The 24,923-nt window shown below is 39.6% G+C and overlaps 1 protein-coding gene across 1 annotated transcript in view; it reads right to left on the bottom strand.

Annotated features, from left to right (window-relative positions):
* gng12b (guanine nucleotide binding protein (G protein), gamma 12b) overlaps positions 1–24,923 on the bottom strand; it is a 50,559-nt gene that overhangs the window by 24,929 nt on the left and 707 nt on the right. The window contains exon 2 of the mRNA XM_066692638.1: positions 3,996–4,057. The gene's annotated coding sequence lies outside the window, so the exon portion shown is untranslated. The remainder of the gene's footprint in view (positions 1–3,995; positions 4,058–24,923) is intronic.

The raw sequence follows: 24,923 nt of genomic DNA, 5'->3' as shown, positions 1-24,923 counted from the left end.
GCAAACAAACATTCAGCCGGCACTGTGGCCTGAATTGATTTTCTGACCTAGTTCTAGAAGAATTCAAGTAGGCCACAGTCAGCGATTGAAAACTGCATTAAGACATTCAGGCTAATAGACAATTTTCCACGGAAAGCTGAATCTCTAAATCGGTATGTCATGTATTGTTGGGAGAATGTAACAGTGGAAGGGTCCTTTATTAGTGTCCAGGTAACTGCTATACATGCGATTACCTGTTCTTTGCTTGCCTCTGTCCAATCTCTAGCCTGCTCTAGTGAACAATTACGTTGATTAAATCGCACACGGTCCTACACTGCTGTGTGGCAAGGAGCTGGAAGCATCACATCTGGTTAATGAGGGGAAAAAAATCATATCATCCACAGTGCACGCTAAAGCCCTCCTCTGTTTATCTATGTCAGTGATCCGCAGAACTTGGAAGATACAGAAACTCAAATGTAAGTCATAGAGAGGTCACTTCTTAACCAGTCACATGGGTGCTGACATTATTCACATTGGGCTTTCACTACAATACCAATACCAAAGAGAATGACACTTTTGACAGCTCTATCAGTGAACTCCTGACCTAGTTCTGTGCTCTTTGGTACTTGGATATTTGAATGCATCATGTATGCAAAGTTTAGAATTCTTGCTTGCAAAAAGCTTCAGCAACCGATCTGAACAACAAGACAGTTTGTTTTGGTTTCTTTTACAGAAGCTGCAGTTGTGGCCCTTTGACAGCCACCTGGGATGGGGGGGATTCTATTCTGGCTCTGCAAGAAGAATGAAACAAAGTAGGTCATGGTCAGAGCCATAGGCAGGGTTTCTGCAAAGCGCTCGATTCTCAGAGTTGCAAACGCAAAACAGGTGCTCAAGTTCAAAAGAAAAAGGAAATGGCAGGGCTGCGCTCTGGGTCAAAAGAGGAACAATTTGCGTTTCCAACAACCCTCCTTTGTTTCGTTTACAAGGAATCATGTGCCTATAACCTTAAACTTTGCAACCTTTAAAGCGCTCTAGGGGCCGTACTTTCGAACAAAAGCAGTTCCTGTTTCGAGGGTGCGAAAGCTCCCAGCCTCCTACAGTAGTGCTCTGCTGGCTGAGGAGCTCTTGTGACAGCTGCCGGCAGCCAGACCAGAAGCACTTCCTGCTGCCATGACGGCTGGGCTTCTCAATGGTGGTGATGAAACCCCAGTGCTTTCTCAATACGCTTCTCAGGAAGCTTGCCAAGAACACTGTGCTAGGGTCAATGTAGCTCACAACGGGACGGTGATACTATTTGGAAAATGGCCGGGAAGTCTTGGCAGCTCGGCCACGTGTGAAACCCGTGTGATCAGACACGCATGCATGGCTCCCAGCGTTTCAGATACTGTGAAGGCACACACATGGGAGGCACTCTGCAAAATGTTTAGTGGGGATGACAAGTTTCAGCAAAGCAAAGACCAAAGGGATTGTGCTTCTGTAGCTGTGCATTTTAATGAGATGAATCCAGCCTTAACTATATGCATTTCCTCAGCCATCTGTACATCATCAACCGAAAACAGTGCAATAGAGAGTTCTTTGAGATGACGTTTCGGCACACCTGTCAGGCTGGAGAAAGAGCTATTGTGCGACACCTGCGCAGTCAGCATGGCCAGGGTGAAGTTTTACTCACACGCTTCCATAGCAATTACAGGGGATCAGAGGCACAATAGACACTCGGTGCATGTAATTTACTACTGACACGGGATGAAACCAGGCACCTGCACACCAGCAGGCCCTTTGTCTCTCCGGTGTGACTCAACTGGAAGCTTGCTGCCAGGCAGCCCGCGTTGTGCACAGACATTGCTACCATCATCAGCATGGAAATACAGTACGGCCTGTTTCACAACTTGGTGGAACAAACTTTTTTCTTTGTCAGACATTCTTAATTTATTAGCATGTAGTTCTGACAATCTCCTCCCACTTTGTGATTTACTGTTATTGTGGGTTACCCATTTCAGGATTGTTTTTAATTTGCAATAGAAAGCAATAAAAAAGTAATTCAAATCACTACAACATAAAATAATATACATTCACCTTGACAAACAAACAATCTAGGAAATGTATTCATTCATTTAAACTCAAACAAGCCGCAGAATATAATTTCAGACCCTGAGACCAATCACAGTGGGAAATAACCCCACCTAAATGATCATGCTGGTATTCAACAAAAGGACCAGCGGTTCAAAGAGCACTGTTCTGCATTGATCTCCCATGGCGGCACTGGTGACACCCAGTGTACAGAAAGTGGAATAGTCTCCAGCACTCAGGGAATCTGACACATCTACACACGGGCAGGGTGTGTGCATGACTAATTATGCTGTTAAAACAGTTTCACATTACAGTGCCAAGTTCTTTCCTGGGTCAGTGTGATATGGGATCCTAATGCATTCGTCCTAATCGTGCAACACAAACACACAAGTATTTCAAACAAGGCCAGAGTGTGTTCTTGCTGGTCATAAAAATGGAAACTATTTTATTACTCGAAATGAGTTGAAGATAAGACTTCCTCTAATTAGTTAGTTCCCAATACAACTGAGCTCACACAGAGCTTGACAATTACAGTAATTCCCTGCATGCAGCTCCCCAGTGCAAAGCGAACAGAAGAGCCAGATCTAATAATTCTGGAATGCTACTAGCATGGCAGTGGCCACAGACGTTGCACATTCGGCAATGCTCGGTGAGCGGACAATGAGCCAGGGGACGTGCGAGTGAGCACCAGGCGCCATCACCTGATTGAGGAGCAGAAATGCAGCCTTTTCAGCACAACAAACAAAGCAAGCCCTCGTTTCATTGCCATGCTGATCATGCGCTAGGTTAGCACAACTGCGTTTGGATTAACTGCATTCAAAATGTTAGCCAAGCACTTTCAACACACATCCTCATTTGCATAAAAGCATTAAGCAAGGCTGAGCCACGTGAAGACTGAAAAAAAAAAAAAAAAAATAGATTTTCAAATGTTCCTGCATTGTGAGCTTCTCTGCAGACTTCCCCTGCAATGTCCCAATTGAGTGGCAGCACAGTTTGCTGAATTATAGTGTTTTTAAATATCAGGTTACATGCAAATATTGTTTTAGGTTACAGATGTTTCAACCTTCAACCTGTACAGTCCTACAACAGTAAACATAAGTGTACTGTTGAACAGACTGCATTTAGAACAAGCTATTCAAAAAATATATATATAGTCCACAACCACAAGTCTCCGCAAAGTGTTTATGAATTACTTGTCGGTCAGGCAAAACACTCGGACCAGACATTAATATTTACGATATTTAGAATAAAGCTCTGCACCACTCTCCCCCCCCCCCTGCTACACACACAGGATACAGGAAGAGCTGCATTTTTATATAGGGAGTCACCAGTTGATTATATGGTTTGTGACCAGAGACCCACTAGAGGGCAGTATCAACAAACAAAAGGATAGAGGAGCACAAGGGCTTATGTAACCAAACGTGTTTGAATACTAGGGGCAGGAGCAGCTGTTGGAGGTTGAAACCAAAGGCTATAACCAAAATAGTTATTTTATTGCATACATATAAAGTTAAATACAAGTTAACATTCAATATGTGAAAGTCAATCTGGGTTATGTGGATGTTTTAAAAATAAAACAACCCCCCCCCCCCCCCACCCACCAACACATACACAAAATAATGGATAGATTTGGCAACATTAATGTAAATAAGCAGTTTTTAATACAGTATTTCACCAGAACTAAATAGACACACTAACCATAACTAAGAGAATAAGGAACACGACAGAAAACATACAACAAACCATGAGTTAATTTTAAACAAGCATGATCATACCATGGTTGTTAAGCTATGATTTGGGGCAACTTGGGGGGCAGATAAGCTAATCTCAAATGAAGTGCTGCTTCCCATTTATATACTACAACATGAACAAGCATGTATTTCCAATAGCACATCTTTCACCTATTTATAAAACAAAACTAACTAAAATCACCAAAAACAAATGCTCACCTTTTGTACAGACAATGGTTATGAACCCTCAATGGTCTTTGCCTCTGAAGACGACGTGGGATCTGAAAGAGTGAAGGAAACAAATCTTGAGCCATGAATCACTGCTGTGAGATAGCAGTTCCAGTGCCAACAGCTCGGCCCAGCTGGAGACGTAACCAGGCTACGGGATGTTGAATCAGACGTGAACAATGATCTACTATTGCCTGGGATGGAGTTCAGCCTTGGGAATTAACACCCCTGAAAGCTTCCCTTTTACCCATCGCTGTCAACATTAGAAAGATACTTGGTAGTTTAGTGCGTCAGTGAACTAAGAAATTGCCTCACTCCTAGTGCACTAACAGACCCATCATGGCTTTATAAACACCTTCCAAAGCCCTTAATACTGTTATTGAGAACTACAGGAAAAGTTTGTTACAACAGAGGCAGAATATTCCCCTCAACACATTGGCTAAAGGTTGTGTTAATTAGGGGTCACAGTAAAAATGAATGCAGTAAAGTTCAGAAGAGCACAAGTCTGATGTTTCCTGAGCTGAACTGAGGATGTGCTGTAAGAGGGAATTTGGAAAGGGAAAGGCCGAATGCCAAAACGCATAATGCTGCCGAATTGTTGCTGCTGCACTACACACTGCCTCACGGATGGGGGCAGCAGAGCCACGGATGCCAGTCTGAAGCCAAAACAAAAGTAAGTTGTGCATGTTACAAACAGGAGGGGGACAGAGAGGTATGAAAGTCACCGTGAAGCAATGGAGACATACTGGATGTTTCACAAATAAAGTTATTTGAATGAAAAAATTAAAATTGCTTAAAAGATTCAATTTGCCCTTTTAAATCAAGATGAAGATGGTTGAAGTACGTTGCAGTCGGTTGTATCTCGGCGAGTACAAGAGGTTTTGAAGCAGGACAGAAGTCTGAGCACCACTAAGTGGGAGGAGCAAAGAGCTGCACTGGGGACTATGACATCACTTCCTCCTTACCTGCTAGTAAGTGAAGTGCTGCATGCAGAATCAAAGAAACAATTCTCAAATCTAAATATTTATTTTCACGTATGGTCAAACAACAATGTTCCCCCAGTACAGCTCAGAATCGGTATCTCGAATCAGCTCGCTTGACTAGGGCAGATTTAAAGCGGGGATTAAACCTCTAGAGTGGTTCACATCCAGCAAGAACTGAAAGGCAGACAGAAGAAGTTAAAATCAGTCAGCTGACTCATTCAACCCCATGGTATAAATGAGCAGTGTGTGCGTGTTGTTTTTTTCCTTTTCTTGGAATGCTTCATTTGCCTTTTTCAAATGGCTGCATCGCACGGAAACACACAACCAATTTCCTTAGATCCATATCCTTCACCCGATGAATGAAGGACTGGTGTTCACTTTTGGAAAGTGGCACCGTACAATGTAATGCCCCTTGTTACCAATCCAACAAAATCTAATGAAATAAGGAAGCAAGAACACAGCATCACTCTGTTCAAGCAAAGAGGATGCCTCTGGTGGTAAATGTTCACCACAGGGCCTACACTGACTGGATGTTTTTTCTGTGGGTTTACGAGATGGACTGGTAGGCATCATAAAGGGAAGCGAGCCCTGTAGTACGGTTGGCCAATGATTATAAAAGGTTGCCAGGGTTTATTCTATGATAAACACAGGGCACATCATCATAAAAACAGATGAAAAATGTGCACAGGGGCGGAGTTGGAAGGGTTTGGCAAAGTATAGGGTCAGTGGACAATGACAGTATGACTGCACGCCAATAGAAATTAACAGTTTAATAAGAAACTCAGTGGATATATTTCACATACATGGGAATGTCTATTCTGGGCACAAAAATGGCATAGAAATGTTCGAAGATATGTACGAAGTGCTTATTTTAATATTATAATTTTTGAGCTCTCATCTTTCCGTTGGCATTATTCTTGGACAAAGCATTGGGTGAATTACACATGCATGTTCATTCTATGAGCATGAATACAATGGGGAAGTACCTAATTAGTGAACTGTTAACCTCTAACCATGCCAACACATGAGCTCTGATGAGCTCTAGGGCTAGAACATCTTGCAGGCTTTGATATTGCTATGGACCTGCTTTATCAGTCTCTGTCACCAAGTTAAAATACAGAAAAGCTCTTTGACAGGAAGTTGCCTTTATTGGTTTTATTACTCACAGGAACAGTGGATTTGGCGATTAGAAAAATCAGAGCATTGTAAATGGAGTACCAGACCAAAGCAAAATACATAAAAAATACAAAATGTACAACTTTAAAAACCTTTGAAAAGGAAACCGTGCTAAAAGATACTTTTCACTTCTCAGTAAATATGAAAACGTTTGTGGACATGATCCTATTTTGTTGATATAACAGGTCATATGAACTAGCATCATGCCTCCTACATTTGCATACTACAGTTCTTACTCACAATCAGACAGCATTTCCCACAGAAAAAATATTGCTACATTAATCTGCAACTATAGATGCTTGTAAATGCAGGGACAGCCACTCTCACCTACAGCATACAGGTGTCAGCAAATGCACACCTTACAGTTATTCCTCATCCTCAATTTGGTGGCACAAACCCGCACCCAAAAAAACCCAAACAGCTTTGATCTGTGGAAGGGATCCAAAAGCATGGGTTTCCCAGTTTCCATTAATCTCCTTAACATCAAAGCCTGGACTTGGAGTACCAGACAAATTACAGCATTAAGAATGGAAGGTACAAAATAAATTTTACATTTATACATTGTGATTTGATTAATTCAAATCTAAACTTTATATGTACCTATGAAAACCAAGCCAAAAGTACATCTGCAACATTAAGCCTTAGATATACCTGATTTTCAAACATTCAGAGACAAATGGGGATGTTTTCAAAAATCTGGCCATTTCCATTTGCACATATTACATTACTCTCCAAAATTAAATGTAAAATTCATTACAACCTCCCAGACGACGGTTGCAAAAGTTGTGCAGTTTAATGGATTGCTAGGCAACTGGCAGGAAACACTGTCCAGATAAAGACTGCACTCCCCAGCTGAAATCACGAAGCAGGTCATAAACTGAAGACTACCGCCGTCTTAACCAAAATATTTGATTTCCTGTATTTATTCAAAAATGCCAAAGAAAGTCTTTGAGAATGCAGTGTCTCCTAAACTTAAACACTACTAATACCTAGTTCCTTAATTTTTTTTTAAATAAATACCTAGGCTAAAAGGTAAACCTAATATTTAGAGGTACATAATGATTAAGTGGCCTTTTAGTAATCTGTAACTATAATAAAGTCTACGAAGCGTCATCTATACTGGAAGGAGGGATACACAATTTATAAGATGCAAATTAAAGATTGAGAGCATATCGCATCTACAGCTCCAATTGATGGTTGTGAGAAAAAAAAATCCTAAAATAACTGACCCCCACCCCAATATGCTTTTTCAACACAAAAAAAGAAAATCTGAGAATGAAGTTCACTGATCTGTAACAATAAATACTAACGAAACAAACAAAGCAGAGTCAAAAGGACTTTATTTTGCTTGGCAGAATGAAGTTACAGCATGAAGGGTCTTTTCTGAATATATGGAAGAGTCTGAACAATGCAACATGTTAAATCTAGTATTGAATCAAAATGTTTATATTGTCGTACAATTCTATACATTTTTATATAAAACATACATTCCACTGATGGCAAGCAAACTGGCCCTCACAGACGGCTCACTTTCATAAGAAAGCGCTGCCAATGTAAACAGAAATGAACATAAAATGAAAGCACCTCGATATTGTTTCACTGCTATTGAATATTGTATATTTTCTTACTGACATTTCTAAAACGAAAAAAACTATTTATTACCTACTGTTTCCACCAGTTGCTAAGCAACATGTTAATACACTCCTCTCCTCTGTTTGCTGTGGCTCCCACACTTCATTTTTGCCAGTCTAATGTCAGCTCTCAGAATTATGGCTACATTACCCACATCACACACAAACACTTATCAGCATGGCACTGGAAATATGCCGCTTCCTCTGGGCTGAATGAAAAATAATTAGCATGACGTTAACATAAAACATTTCTTCTTCGGCAATCAGACATACAAGCGGCACTAGAAAAGCAAACTAGCAAAGCATGGGCTTAACCAACACAGTCAACTGATAGGCTATAGGTTAACAGGCCTTTGCACACTTGAAATTCACATTCACAATACTCTGGGAGAAGTTAAACTCAAAAAAGCTATGCACAAGGTTAATCTGGTCTTCTCTTAATTTCTGTTGATGCTAACCAAATCTCTTAAATCCTCCAAAGAAAAATATTTTTCTTGTTCTCACTAATCTGGACAAATAAAATGAATGAGAGAAAAATAAAGACTACACTCGGATATTGCCAAGCGGCTAACCAAAGACAAGTTAAAATCTTTCCTAAAAGAAGGTTTTTCTGCATGAATAATAAAGTCATAGACTTAAGACGACAATTCGCAAATTACAGAATCTACGAGACCATTCACGTGTCCATGTTTGAAGTTTCCTCTTGTTGTAAGCACGGTATATATTTACAACACAAAGAAAAGCAGGAACTGTGTCCTGCCAGTCAGCATGCAAATGAAAGAAACCCAAACAAACACAAGTCAGTTTCATTTTATACCCTTATATGTGAATCCATATTGTGCCTTGAGTCTAGAAATGGATACTAGCAAACTGTGCAGGGAATTCATTTCAGTCCAGTAAAGCATTACCTTTAAAGCATATAAATAATACAATTGGAAATAATCCACAGGGCTGTATTTTACACAGCCTATTTACAGATGCTTTCATATATAAAAACGCTAATTTTGACCCAAAGCATGGATTTGCGGTGTATTTTCACAGTATACATAGAAATCATTGAGTGATTGGTAAGGGTTATCTGGTAAAAAAAATAACAACAACTTTGGAAATTACGTGTGCAATTAACCCAGTGCCGATAAATGTTTTAGTTACTTTATTCAGTAACATCAAATATTTGTTTCCACAATTTGAATTAAAAACACCAAGAGAACCCCAGCTAAAGACTAAAATATTACATTTTAGACATGCTTCAAACTTGAAATGCAACTTTACAACAGGTTGATATCGTCAAACCCTTATTCCATTTGCAGTAGGCTTGATTGTTGAGAACAGAAACCTGTGTTCATCATTACGGTATATTTCCTACTAACCCAAATGCAAATATGATAAGATTCTCCGTTGGTGATTTTGCCTAAATTCATACAGTACATTCTGCTCCAAAAATAAGACTTAGCTGATACAGGCTACAAGAAAGAGGAAGCAAATAAACATGGTATTTCTTTACTTCCTCCTTCTGATAGCCTGTATCAGTATTACAAACAATTTGTGCAACAATTGTATTTGTCCCGCCATTCATCGTCATCATATCCAAGAGTTTTTCCTGAAATAGTTAGTCCAATATCAAATACAAACTGGCAATGCCATAAAAAAGTAAACTCTGGAAAGTACAGATATTAAACTCATTCTTGGAATTACATGAGTAATCTCAGTAGCTACATTTATTGATTTTAAAAAGGTGAGAACGTGGCGGCCTTCATCTTAAATCTAATTTTTGCAGGAAGATTGGTAGAGCAAAATAAATGCTGCAATGAACATGTGGCAGGCAAAAGCACTCCTATCGTAGCCACTGATTAGCAGACCAGCTATCTATATAGTCCGGTTGGCTAAGATGTCACAATAACACCAGCACTGCCAACCAGTATTCCTATCTCAGTTAAGAGTGAAGTAAAATGCCTGCATTTAAAAATGGATCACAAATAAGCAGAAAGCATTGATGGTTGTAGAGTGGTGTGCAACAGGCTGCAATAAAACATGACTTTCTAATTTTTATTTTATTTATTTAAACAAACCATCAGTCACCTCAATTTGACAATCAAATGACGAATCCCTCATTTTCAACACTTCTCTGGAACCCGGCACACAAGACTCAGCTAGCAAAACATTACAAGAATACGGATGTTTCAGCAATTCTCATTCAGTGAGACAAAAATAAATAAAATAAAAATAAACCCTAAATGTATTAAGCAATTTGAAGGACATTAACTCTATGGTGCTTGAGAAAACCTTGTTAAACAAAATCATAGGTATTAGCTTGGAAGAAGAAATACAAAAGTTTATATGCAGTGTCAAGCATGTACTGAGATGTTTGACAGTCTGAAATGTATTATTGTATCAAAATATTTACACTGTTAATGGCCAATTACATTTGCACAATAATGATTTTGCAGACATTTAGTTACATTACAAGAGACCTTGGCACAACATCTACATAAATACACAGTAGAAAATAAACATTATAAACCAGCAAATACAATGCATTAAATATATTGGTCGGAGATAAACCAGCACCTTTGTGTTTCGGCAGATAAAAATGCACTTGCCACACTACATAATCTGACAAGGTTGCTTTTTATTTTCAAGGGTGGAACATAGAGCTACAGACCTAAAAAGAAAGAAAAACAAAACAAAACAACGGTCACAGGCCTTAATGGACTGTCACACCATGTACCCCATTGCACATCTTGTGATGCATTATCGAAAGCATTATCCTGGTGGCAAGAGAGGCTCGATGCGTGAGCAATCAGGAGACCTAGAAAGACCCACAGCCGTTCGTTTACGAGCCAGGCAGGAGGGCTGCCTGCGTCTGTGTCTGATGCAGCTATGACATACTCTCGGGCTGTTTACGTCCATGCACTTCACCGTTCACACAAAGGGGTAATTGTGAAAGGAGCACTGGCTCGACCTCCAAAAGTATGGAGAAGATAAGAAACATGCAGTTCAGAGACATTAGCATGGGAGGCGTTTCTATTCCCAGGAGACACGTACTACACTAAATACAGTGCGTACTGCGTAGGTAACAACTTAATAGCAAAAATCAAATGTGGCAAAGTCAGCATACCACATAGTGGATTCAATATATCACGTAGTTAACGGATTTGATTTAATTATCCTTACAATATAAATACGGCTATAACACACACCTTTGAGCAAACCTCTCAATGCAATGGTAGATGTATGATTCAGTTAACAAAAAAAAGGATTCCTCAATTGTCGAGAAATTATATATTTCAGGACATGCTAGAGGCTCAAACACATTTTATATGAATACAACCAGATGTATATTGGCAGAACACATGCAGCCACAAACTGTTTTGAAGAAACTAAACATTAACAAAGTCATTTTCTGTGTATTCGCCTAATTGGGAACTATTCAAGGAACAGTCTTTTGTAAACCCCAGGACTGTATTCACACTTCTGTACTACCCACATTATCATTAATCACCTTGAAAGCAGTCCCCTAAATTAATCTACTATCCCATCAACCGAAGAAAAAAAATCCACTCCATCCTCAGTTGCTTACATCAGTCTATTTACACAAAAACATGTCCACAATCTCTTCCACATTCATGCATTGCCATCTAATCATCTGTATCTGTTATTCGTATGCAAAGGCATAACTCTGGGTCCTCCGATTAATTAGAAACAGACCATAAAACCCAAAACACTGTCAAGAGTGAAATGTAGAACATCAAGCACAACACTGGAGGGAGCAGCAGGGAAGTATTATTAAAAACAAAATCAAATAAATGACCGAAGGGTGCTCTGTAATGCTATCAGAGTTCAAAGACGAACCGTAGTGGAGCTCCGCAGCCCCAAGAGCGAGATAAGAGAAGCATGATTGTCATGTTAAAAAGAAAAAGCAAGAAAAGCATTTTGGCAAAAAAAAAAAAAAAAACTATAACTTCCCAAAACAAACAGGTTGGAAAGAGGATTGAGTGTCTGTCGTCTAAAAATACACTGATCTGAGCCAGGACTCCTTGGGGACGGCTGGACCTCTTCCGCTCTTCGCAGTGTCGTGACGTCACTTACGACATCCTCTCCCCCAACTGGCAGGGCCTCAACGCTGGACATCACGGAAGCCCTGGACTCTGGGGCTGCTTTAATTGGCACAGATGACAGACAGGAACACACAACGATCCTTTAGATCAGGGTATGATCGAAGTTCTGCTTGAAGCCTGGAGGTCACATTTGTGAAGTGAAGCGCTACATTGAGGGCTAAAGAGATGAGAGCATGCTTGTTTTACATAAATGCTTCCAGTGCAAAAAATAATATGCTCACTTAGGTTTGGTCTTTCATATGATGTGCATGACAATACCGTCAGAATCATTCACGTTTCCCCGATGAAAATGTACCCTCATCTCCTCCAGTGTAGTTTTTAACGTATTTCACCTCTCCTCACCCCCCGGTACTGACATTTCACCATCCAGAGAGGTCAGCCTTCAAAGGGTCGCACTTGTTTACCACAATCCAGCAAGACAGTGACTGAGTACACAATATGAGCTTCACAGATTTCACAAGCCTCCAGAGATTCAGAGATTTAAACTAGTTCAAATCTGCCTCACTGTGCAGTTTCATGTCAATACTGTGAGGGATGGATCTTCAAAATCTAACAGTCACTAAAAGGAGAGGGGGGAAAAAGGTACATTTATGCTTTCTCCTCAGCTGCTTTAAGAAGACTTAATGTTATCACTGTTGGGGGTGTCAAATCTAATACAGAGCCCCCATCTATGGAGTCAAGGACAGGCAGATGCACACCTCACAAGAGCCAAGCTATTTTTTCACCTTTCCATTACAGCCGTCACGTGTATTCTAAATCCCGCCTCACGGGCAGATATGCGAGCCGTTCTGGAGTGTGACAGGCGATTCAGACCACACCAGAGCAGCTCTCTGCTTGATAGTTTCCATATGGCAACCATGGACGTCATCACAATCAGACGTCACGCCGTTTTCCAAAAATAACCTCCTTTAACAGCCCCCCTCTGCCCCCTTCCCCACTCCATCTCCTCCCACCCCTCAAAGGAATAGAATTGCTTTTCTTTTCATTTTTCTTTCGAAATACAATTCAAAAGATCAACATCCAGTTCAACTGAATTTTATTGAAAGGATTCGGTGTAGCACAGCATTGGGAGATATTCAGATCTAACCCTGTGAGGACATAGCAAGGAGAAAGTGTGTGTATATATACTCGCAAGATATATGTACGAGATGGGGGTGGGGGGGGTTAACGAGCGAGAGCAAGTGCGCTTGGGTTTAATTTTTATTTTTTCTCAACATTCACGCATTTGTTTAGTCAGGCAGGAAACGGCAAATTTCCTTTAGGGGCAAATAAAGGGCAAAGGTGCTAGCGTTTGCTGACCGAGTGGTGGTGCACTGGGGGAAGGTTTGCAGTTAGATAAGGTACAGCTGGCAGGAAACTGAGGGCCATTAACTCAAATAGTGAAAAGTCAGGTCAATTTCTGTAAAAAGGACATAAAACACAATCAGACACCAATAAACACTTAGTGTAGACAAAAATAAATAGAAAACGGAGGCCATAGCTAGGCATCACCAGGCCACAGTCACCTCTCTGTACACTTTTACATTCACAATCTGTAAACAAGGGTGCCAGTCTCGTTTTCTCCTACTTGTAGCAGTGAAAACTCACTATACACTGTAAAGCACAAAGCCAGCAAGGACCAAAGTGAAGCATTCAGCTCAAAAACAAACTCACTTAGGAAGAGACTAATTATACTGTGCAGCTGTTCTACATTGTGCAAGTCATTTGCAGGAGGCTATTATCCCAGTGTATCAGGGCTTTGAAAATAACAGTGATTTATAGGATTACTTCTTTGGGAATCTATTTTGCTGGATCACTGAAAACGTGTGTAGGTGCACTACCATGCCAGGAGGCATGGTCTAAATTGGAGCTGGAAAAGCAACCATGACAAAATCCTGTTGTCAGGGCAATTAGCCAGCAGCCAGTCGGACAGGGAGACGTGACCTCTTTCATGAAAACATTACTTGATTTGAATACGGCTCTAAGAAAGAGTGTTTTTATCTCTACATGTGGGCGAGTCCAACTTCCTACTAATGATAGTCAAACCACACTTTCAGTGGAGGTGACCTGAATGGGCAAACAAATTAATGTCAAATGGATGAAACCATTCAGACTCAGGCATAAGCACTGGCAATTTAGGTAAACCAGTCATTATTTTGGTGAGCTGCATGAACATTTCCAAGGCATTGCTGACAGATTCAGGGGTGTCCTCACTGTAGAGAAGTCAAAAGTTGAAGAGAAAGAAAGTGTGTGGTTGAAGGCAGGTGACTTACAAACTTACATTTCTCTTTTTGTTTTTTAATCCTGTGACATTGCTCGCAATTATTTTAATTTAAAATAACATTCCCAGGTTTCCAGCATGCGGTTCAATCTAGCTCCCAGAAAACAGTTCCCCATCAAATCAACTCTACCTTCTAACACAGACACAGGTTGGTGAAGGCGTGTCTAGCAATGAGGTGTGTAAAGGGCATTATCGAGGCGAGGTTGCAGAGCTGAGCTCCCACCAGGCATGCCAACAATGCTGAAAGGCCACCATCTAATAAAAAAAATATATAATGAACGCAATCTTATATAAGTAATGTGCCTCAGTCGATGTGTCAGTGCAGTTTACAGTTTGCAGTTTAATGGTCATTCTGAAGACCAATGAAATTGCCACATGGAGAGAATTTCCATTGTTCTTTTAAAGCGTCTGCTTGAAGCACGGCCACAGGCAGACTTGATGACAGAAGTCTTGTTGGGGTATCGCATGCTTGAAAAAGGTGCTGAAAAGGGGGCATGCTGCCTCAGAGAGATAAACAGCACTTCATCTAGCGTAGGAACCTTGTCAGTGGCAGTCAGCAGGCAGAAAAACGATGGTTCAGTTTAGAGTTACAACCGCAATTGTCAATTCGCAACGTGGTAATCCATCAAGTTCTGCCGCAAAACCTCAGAGGCACAGAGCATATCATTAGTGAGGCATTTGCACAATGCACCGGTGATCCTGTGGGAAAAAGACAGACAAGCACCAGCTTTAAAGGCAGGACGGAGCTTACAAATATGGTTTGCTAATTCTGTAAACATCGAGGCTCCTATTACAGCCAATCACAAGAGCAGAGTTGAAAACTGCAGCCAGTCACAAGAGCAGGGCTGAAAATCCTGCATGTACCCTATAATTGAACTGATTTCAGTGGTGTGACCCAAGATAGATATCTGAACTCTCTTTTCACACCTGAACATCTTTAATTACACATTTTCTTCTCAGAATTAAACTGGGGTTTCAGTTCAACCTTAAACTAACTAGGAGGCACATTTTGAATTGAAGCCAAATGTATAATTTAACAAAAGTATTGTCCCAAAGAGGTGAAAAGACCCTGCAATAATAATATAAACCAAGAAAGTGATCTGCAAAAGCAAAGGAAAGAAGTTACTGATGCTTTCATGAGTTTAAAATGGTACACTCTCAGAGCCAAAGCTTGCTAGTCAGTGTTTTGCCAAAGCACAGATCTCTTTTCTGGGGGATTAAACAACATGTCTGAAACCGTATGTGATAAACAGCGGCTTTCAAAGCTTAAATCAAACAAGTGAGGAAAACTGCCTAAAAAAGCTAAACTAAGAAGTAATTAAATCCAGCCCTGCTTCATGCAGGTCTCATTAAGCAACCAGAACCCAGGCAGTACAGACACAGCTGTGGGGCCAATGCCACTGGAAATCAGTTACTGTCTCCATCAGCCTGATAGGATAAGACGTCCATCAATTCTAATGACATTTTTGATCTCTAATAACTTAATCACTCCAACATGCTCTGATGAAGGAAGCATACATCGGATACGCATAAACTTTAATTGGGAACCTTTTAAAAAAAAATGTAATTACTTTCCAATTATGCATGTGACCTAACAAATTACCATGCAGAAAGGAAATTTCACCAAGTATACTTTTCAGCTCCATGGATGAAGGAAAGGTATATAGAGGTATGTCACTGGGATCTAGCTAATGAGCCAAGGGATTAAATAAAAGGTACTGTGATAAAGCATGCTTGTGGTAAAGAGTATCAAGAGTGATTCTATGTCTCTAACTATGTCTCTAAACGCCAAGACTGAAATGTGCACACTTCAGTTAAATTAACCTGCTATATTGTAGCTGCTGTTACTGTATGAGTAATCGTGAAACAAGTATTTTGTTTCAGCTGTAATTGCCCTGGTTAAAGGCGTCTGCTAAGTTAATTAAAAATAATACAGCAAAAAGTGTTGTTTGCAGTTACAAATCTGAAGAAAGAGTAATAAGTTAATGTAGTCATGTTGTGCCGTTTAAAATAATTATCTACTAGCACAAATGATGATGATAATACTAAATAGCAAATATGTATTATTATTGTTACACATGGAAAAGTTAAAATAGTCTTTGTTTTTAAAACGAAACACAAACCAAACTCAAAATCATTCTGCTCCTCCACAACAGGGACACACTTCACACCGGCCTGGTTTCACACAAAGCTCTGGGACGCTTCAGCCAGTGGAACCGAGCCAGTGTAGAAGGGGGAAAGTCAATGTACCTCTGTTGGCGTCAAATAAAGCCTCAGTTTTGTTTTGGAAACGACTTATTTTTGTGTTATTTCAACCACGACCTCAAAAGTGGAGGTCGTTACATTATTATGCCTGATGCATAATAACTGGCCACGAAGCTGTGTTTAGTACTGCGTACTAATTCTGGAAGTTTGTTGTTAATCAACCAGTTATTATTATTAATAATAATAATACAAACAATATACAGTACTGTGCAAAAGTGTTAGGCAGGTGTGAATAAATGCTGTAAAGTAAGAATGCTTTCAAAAATAGAGATGTTAATAGATTACATTTATCAATTAACTAAATGCAAAGGGAGTGAACAGAAGAAAAATCTAAATCAAATCCATATTTGGTGTGACCAGCCTTTGCCTTCAAAACAGCATCAATTCTTCTAGGTACACTGGCAGTTTTTGAAGCAACTCGGCAGGTAGGTTGGCCCAACCATCTTGGAGAACTAACCACAGTTCTTCTGTGGATTTAGGCAGCCTCAGTTGCTTCTCTCTCTTCATGTAATCCCCAGAGACTCGATGATGTTGATATCAGGGCTCTGTGGGGGCCATACCATCACTTCCAGGACTCCTTGTTCTTCTTTACGCTGAAGATAGTTCTAAATGACATTCGCTGTATGTTTGGGGTCCTCGTCATACTGCAGAATAAATGTGGGTCCGACAACAGATGCCTACCTGATGGTATTGCATGATGGAAAAGCATCTGCCTGTACTTCTCAGCATTGAGGAGACCATTCATTCTGACTAAATCCCCAACTCCATTTGCAGAAATGCAGCCCCAAACTTGCAAGGAACCTCCACCGTGCTTCACTGTTGCCTGCAGACACTCATTCGTGTACCGCTCTCCAGCCCTTCAGCGAACAAACTGCTTTCTGCTACAGCCAGATATTTCACATTTTGACTCATCAGTCCAGAGCACCTGCCGCCATTTTTCTGCACCCCAGTTCCTGTGTTTTCGTGCATAGTTGAGTTGCTTGGCCTTGTTTCCACGTCGGAGGTATGGCTTTTTGGCCACTAGTCTTCCATGAAGGCCACTTCTGACCAGACTTCTCCGGACAGTAGATGGGTGTACCAGGGTCCCACTGTTTTCTGCCAATTCTGAGCTGATGGCACTGCTGGACATCTTCCGATTGCGAAGGGAAGTAAGCATGATGTGTCTTTCATCTGCTGCAGTAAGTTTCCTTGGCCGACCACTGCGTCTGCGGTCCTCAATGTTGCCCATTTCTTTGTGCTTCTTCATAAGAGCTTGGACATCACATCTGGAAACCCCGGTCTGCCTTGAAATGTCTGCCTGGGAGAGACCTTGCTGATGCAGTAGAACTACCTTGTGTCTTGTTGCTGATCTCAGTCTTGCCATGGTGTATGACTTTTGACAGTAAACTGTCTTCAGCAGCCTCACCTTGTTAGCTGAGTTTGGCTGTTCCTCACCCAGTTGTATTCCTCCTACACAGCTGTTTCTGTTTCAGTTAATGATTGTGTTTCAACCTACATATTGAATTGATGATCATTAGCACCTGTTTGCTATAATTGTTTAATCATACACCTGACTATATGCCTACAAAATCCCTGACTGTGTGCAAGTGTACCTAGAAGAATTGATGCTGTTTTGAAGTTGACTCACTTTGCATTTAGTTAATTGATGCATATAATCCATTAACATGTCTATTTTTGAAAGCATTCTATTTTATAACATTGTTTCACACCTGCCTAAAACTTTTGCACAGTATTGTATAATATTGACACAAACTCTGAACTGTAGAAGGGAGTCTTTTTATTATAATTAACCCAAATGTTAAGGTTTCTGTGTTCCGATGTCTTTAGTATTTACTAATTTCAGTATAGTGTTATTGAACACCGGAGTATAGGCTATTCATCAAGGGGTTTACACCAAATCACTGTATAAATAAAAACATGATTACTGTTCAGGATAAATTATTTAAAAATTCAAGGGGATGTTTTATTTTGTTTATATGGGTTACCTGTTAAAACAAAAAGTAAGATTGTCATTCAAATCTAAACACTGGTAGCAAATGTGAGGTCATCAATACATTTTGAAAATTACCACCAACGAAGCTTCGAAACTTTGTACGGTAATGTGTTCCTAATCTTCAAATGTAAAAATTGACCCTTCAGGACAGCCCTAGAACAAATACAATCTGTTCTCCAGAAGAGAAAATGTACTAGAAGATACCTTAAAAAATGACATGCAGAATTATAAGGCATTTGAATAGCGAGCATCTAGAACTATGAGATTAAACCAAAGGTGTTTGTGATCTTGAGGGTTCAAGTCTGAAAGAGGAACCAGCCAGAGGATGAGAAATGGAAGCCTGAGAACCTCAGGAACTAGATTCATGGAATCAGTGAAAATTAAGTATTAAAACTGAATGAAAACGTGATGGAATTAAAACCTCCGATGTCTAGAGCAGTCTCAAAATAGACTGCGTGAAAACAGGCAGCAGAAAAACAAAGTAAACTCTGCTTTGTGTCATGATTGCCAACAAGAGAAGAGGATAAAATGGAAAAAATGATGTCGGTCAACAGCGTGCTCGGAAACACCTGGAAGCATCTCTCATGGCCTGAAGGTGTTCCTCATACTCCTGGACCACTGTATCAGCTGGCATTGTCATAGACTAGCTCGTTCTTCGGCCATTTACACCACACGTATGAGCCGAAACGGATTCTGATTTCATATTACAAAAGAGCACCACCCCTTTCAGTCAGACAACCCTTTCACTGTTCGTCGTTGAGTCACTTCTGTAAACATGTAGCGACCGATCTTGCCAGGCTATTCCGTGGGATTAGTCCTAGCCTGCCAGATCTCCCATGCACCGTCAATGCTGTCAAGATTTCTGTTAAGACCAGGCAACTCAGAGGTTTCAACACAGCCTCATCTTTTCATCAAGATTTATAAACAAACCAGATTTAATAATTTTTAACATAGTTTGGAGGAGCTCTGAAAATATGTATGGGAAATTTACCAAAAAAGTGAAATAAATGTCAAACTACTGGAGATAAATCTAGTGAACAGAGGTTTAGAACGGTTATCAAGGGAGTGTTTGACAGGTAATTCCACAATTTACATTTATTTAATTTCCAGGCTACAATAATAAAGTCTGGGTAGAATATTGCTCGCTCTGGGTGAACGGTCATTACTGTGAGAATAATATTAATAGTTGGTGAGACTTTAACCACAGAACAGACACTACTCACTGTATTTTTAAAATAGGGAAGAAACTGACCAAAGCAGAGCAGTGTGGATTATGATTGTGCAAATCAAAGAGAAACTTCCAGATTTCAAGGGAAGTTGAAAAGTCTATAAATTCTTGCTTCCATTGCCACTGTGTCAGTTCTCTTCAAGTGGGCTTAATTTACTGTGGATTACTATTCTCATCTGACTGACACTAACCGTGTAAACTCTGAGGTGCTATGAGACCTAATTGTGTTCAGGTGCATGAATGCGCATTTTTCCAGTCATACATGTCCACACCTATTGCACCAGCAGGTCAAATTCAGCACCATTGGAGATAAATTTATGTTTATGTACATGATGGAAAATAAACACCTGGAAAAAGTTTATCGTTGATGATAAAAAAAAAAAAAAAAAAATACATGACCAAACACAAATACCCGATTTAAAAATAATCATTACAGGCAGGTGAGAGAAGAAAATACTAAAAGTGTTTTCTAAACAAACTACAGAAGAGAGCGACGATCACAGTTCTGTAAGATGTCATCATATCCACTGATTTTCACAGATTTAAGAAATAAGAAATAAGTGCACTGCTAAATAAGTCATGGAGTCAAAGCCCATCAAAGGCATCAAACTAGCATCACCATGTGTCACATCCTCATAAGATTAACGTGCCAATGTTTTCAAATGAAAATCACAAAAAGCAGCTTATCATCTGCACAGTAAACACTAAATGGGTTGATATATATTCTTGTGTAAACCAAGATCGCGCCCAGGACTACTCCCGTTTTATGTTTTTACACCAGGTTACTATAGAGACCCAAGATATCAAATTCGACACGGAGTTAATCCAGGGATGACAGCCCGGACACATGAATTCATGTCAGCTGAAAGAAAGGTCTTACCCCTGTGTTTCACCAGATCTTTGGGTGCAGGTGGGGTGTCCTTGAAGCTGCTTTCTGTGCCACATCTACTTCCAAAAGCACACACTTAGTAGATTTTCCAGCCTACACACACACCAGTCAGCAGTGACTCTGAAGTCCTGCAACTTTGTATCAGTCTAGACCAGAGCCCATTTAGCACAGTAAAAGACAAGGCGACGTCTTTTCACTAAGGATTCAATAGCCTGAGGTGCATGAAATTTCCGAACACGTCCCATTATGTGAGCTAGGAACGGTACAGCAGGCCTCCGTGAAATCCCACACACAACAATTAAACTGAAACCACCTTTCAAATACTATTGTAAAAGAATAAGGAGTATTTATTATTTGTATTATTTTAAAGATTCACTCCAGATCCGATAGGCAAATATATACCAGTAGATAAAACTAATCTGTCTAAACACTGGAGGATTTAAAAGCAGAGGAATCCGATCCACCCTTCTTCAAATATTTGTTTTAACCCTTCAGTACAGTCTTGGGTAAGTGAGCAATCAGAGAAAGCAAGAGATTCTCAAAACTAATGTTGTTTGACTAGTTCTGCAACATGAACTATTATTCGTTTGCTTCATTAACACTAAGATGGGAATTCGTCTGTGGCATATCAACACATTCATCATGGGCTACATATTATAATATTCTTAAATGGAAATAGCCTTTAATGAAAACACCAATTTTCCAGTTTAACCAAAGAGAAAAAAAGAAACAGATTTTGTTACATGGTTGTGCGGTTCTTCATTGTTAAAAGGTCCTAGACAAGACATTCAAAAACACTGTTCTGGCTGCCTCAATGCTCAACACATGTATTCTAAGAAAAAGATGACAATGCCACATTGATCTATGCAGTCTTTGAAGCTGGGGAGAAAAGCGGTCACAAATATCCCTAGTGGCCTCAAAAAACAAACATGTTGCATCCATCTGAACAGTTCTTCCTTCCAGTGTAGATTTGAAGATGACAGAATTGCTCATCACACTTGATTATCCAGATTTCTATTACTCTACAGTCACACGATCGTTTCTGGAAAATGAGATAGGGATGTTGTTTACAGGCCTACAAAATTAAGCGGACCATCAGCTAGCCAATTGACGATACACTCGTATTCAGCTGTAATGGCAACCCTTAACACAAAGCACATGGCCAACTTTAATGACCATGAAGGACACAGACTCCATTACGACAAAGTGCCTAGATTTCCTGTTAGGTAGATATTTTCCAACATCTGACACAAAGCATGTGGTACAGGAGCAAAATCAATAACTACTACAATCGATATTATGAGTGCTTTTTAGATTTTGTATGTAAAGCAACTGAGCAGTACTTCAGACGGTCTACATCTGCATTCAGGACACAGCAGCTCCACTACACACTGTCACTTTGTGTTTGCAAACAACGCGGCAAAACAGTGATGCCCTTTCACATCAGCAACACATGAAGCAGCAAACGTTGAAGAAACACAGCGTTAACTGTGATACAACAGTGCAGCCGTATCCCAGGGCAAAAGCGTTTTCCTGAATGAGAGGGACACACACACACCTCAAAGATAATAAGAGACAGGAAAAGGCTAGAAAAACGTCCATGGTCAGACAAGTTGTGTCATTTTACAGGTTTCAGTAACACAATCTTTCTCAAACAGAATTGCTTGTAAGTGCTTTGCTTTAGCTTTTCAGTTTGATATTCCATATATTCATGTCATTTTGTAAACGAATCCAGCTACAGTTCAGCTCAAGTGCGTTTGCCAGAGCTGTATTTGTTTGATGTTCTTACAAAAGCATGTTGAGCACTACTACACAACAAAACTTCAACTGCAGTAACTTTCACGCAATTTCCCTATTAAAAGTTATGCAACACTATTTCACAGTAGCCTACTTCCTAGGTCCTGTAGTGATATAAACAAGAGGTTTGGGTTTCTGGTTTATTCGTTCTTGGGAAACATTACACTCTGTATGTAGTTGCAGTTTCAGAAAACAAACATGATGTGACGCATAAAGTTTTAAATGTGTGTGTGTGTGGGGGGGGTTCCCGAGTATGCTGTTCTTTTCCATTTTCCAAAAATATAACTAGAGCAAACAAAGGCATATGTTGTTTGTACACAAGCCATTGCTTTCACTCTGCAATCACATGGAAACAACAGATTCTCTTTCATTATAAGCATTTCATGTCATGCTTCTAAAGACTGTAAATTCTTCACATAAGTTAACACTTGTGTTTCAAAGCTTGATTAAAGCAATCTGAAGAGGCAAAAATACAAATATTGTTCCGAAATATCCAACAAAATGTATTATGTAAATATTTTCTTAAGGAATTTCCCTTCTTAAGTTTGTTTTAATCGATTGGATTCATGTATTAATAACAGTTGAAACTGCCACTTTATTGCATCCAATCTGGGTAACCAAAAAAGGAGAAACATGCCTGCGTTTGTCCTATCAAATCTGTTAGTCAAATCAGGTAATAACGTATATAATGCTAGAAATACAAGAACATACACTAAGATTAAACTACTGCCGGCCAGCAAGTATTTAGGGAAGAAGGCCTAATGTCTGCTTTATGCACGTTTAATAATCTCTTTCACAATCAGGAAATCCCCTGATTTTCCCTACAGAACCATTTCACAAGCTCAGAAAAATGTAAATGAAAAGACAGAGGAAATGTTTGAAATTGCTTTCCTGTTCCACACATGATCTTTCAGTCCATAACAGAGCAGCCTAAACCTCCAGCATAAGGAAGTCACTATCGTTGCCTTTTTGAGAAATCAGAAAAGCAAAAAAAACAGCTTCTGCTTATATGGAAGGTTAGCCTCAAAAATCTGAAATAATAACAAATACACGGCTTACGAAAAATGAAGGGTATGACCTCACATAAGATTGACATATAGCAACAATTGGAAGAAGGGAGATAAGGTAGTACGCCGCACGTGCCACAGCATGACAAGACAGACAAAGAAAATATGTTTCGACACTTGTCATTTAACGAGTGAATGAAAAAAGATGGTTTATGTGTACTGGACAGAAGAGGACACGGTGTTACACTAGCAAACGCCATCTCTGAGCATTTTCTTTAGTCATTTGTTTGGAAACATCATCCGATAATACCTCATGCAAATACATGCCAGTTAGAAATTTATTCAGCTGCTGACAGAGCAGGCAATGCACACATGGCACGTTTATTCTATCCCATATAAATGAAAGGACACTACTTTAACAGATATTGGAAAGCAATTATTATCTTGACGTGCATGGTAGAGTGTCACACACCCAAAACACACAACACTATTTGAGAAATCTTCCAGACAAAAGTGTAAATTTACGAAATTAGAATATTGGTATTTTAAAAGAACTCCTTTCTTGCTCTAAACAATCAGATCAATCAATAATCAAGACTTTTTTTTAAGCCTACCTTTTTATATTTCAAACAAATGGGGGGCCATAGACAGTTAATTCTGGTATCAAATGGTCTTTGCAAGTTGAGGAAGGTATGCCCTTACAGCTTAGAATCAGTGACTGAAATGTATTTGAATTCAAGCCTAAATAAAGCCTAAATAAATAAAATCAGGATTATTTCTCTTGAATGCCAATGCTGCTGTAATTGGCATTCAAGAGAAATAATCCTGATACGCAGCAGACCACACAGGTTTATGAAATTCTAAAATAATGAACAAAATGAGACAAATCAAGGTGCATCACAACTATAATGGATACATTAAAATGAATTACATTCGTTTAAATTATAGTTGGAATTGTATCTGAAAGTTGGCACACCAGCACAATTGTAATATTATGAATGTTTGTCTCTCCAAGTCCGGAGAAAGACTACTTTACCAACGACACTTTTACCTTTACATTACTGGTGCCTGATTCCCACAACTAAACACAACTTTGGCAGCTGGCACAAATGTGGCTGATGCTTAGATTCATGTTATACATCTTAGTTAGTTTATTGATATTAAACTCAATCAGCGCATCCTCTGTGCATTGCTTCATGTTTTCATTGAAACAGTCTTTTGGAGCATAAAACAAAGTGATGTCTTGTAATTGGCATGCAAGAGAAATTAGTCACAAATAACAGCTGTGTTCAAATGTATAGACCCATATGCTCAGACACCTATGGCTACATGTAGAATAACTAGATCGATTAGTGGATTTAGTAGATACAAAAAGGCTTTCTTTAAGTTACTCCACATCAGAGAGACCTTCCAAATGTTGCCTTTTCAGTTTTAAATTCATTATTTGATTAATGTGCTAAAGATGTTTGGCTTTTCATATAGATCCCACACACTCTTAAGTAAAGCACTACAGTACATTAGGTTACTCTTGTTTTCCCACTGTGAACATCCATTACATTTAGTAGAAAACCA

This window comes from Amia ocellicauda, chromosome 19, assembly GCF_036373705.1.
Source record: "Amia ocellicauda isolate fAmiCal2 chromosome 19, fAmiCal2.hap1, whole genome shotgun sequence".
In the NCBI taxonomy this organism is placed as follows: domain Eukaryota; kingdom Metazoa; phylum Chordata; class Actinopteri; order Amiiformes; family Amiidae; genus Amia; species Amia ocellicauda.
Note: the sequence above shows the minus strand (reverse complement) of the source record. Positions and strands in the feature narration are given on the sequence as shown.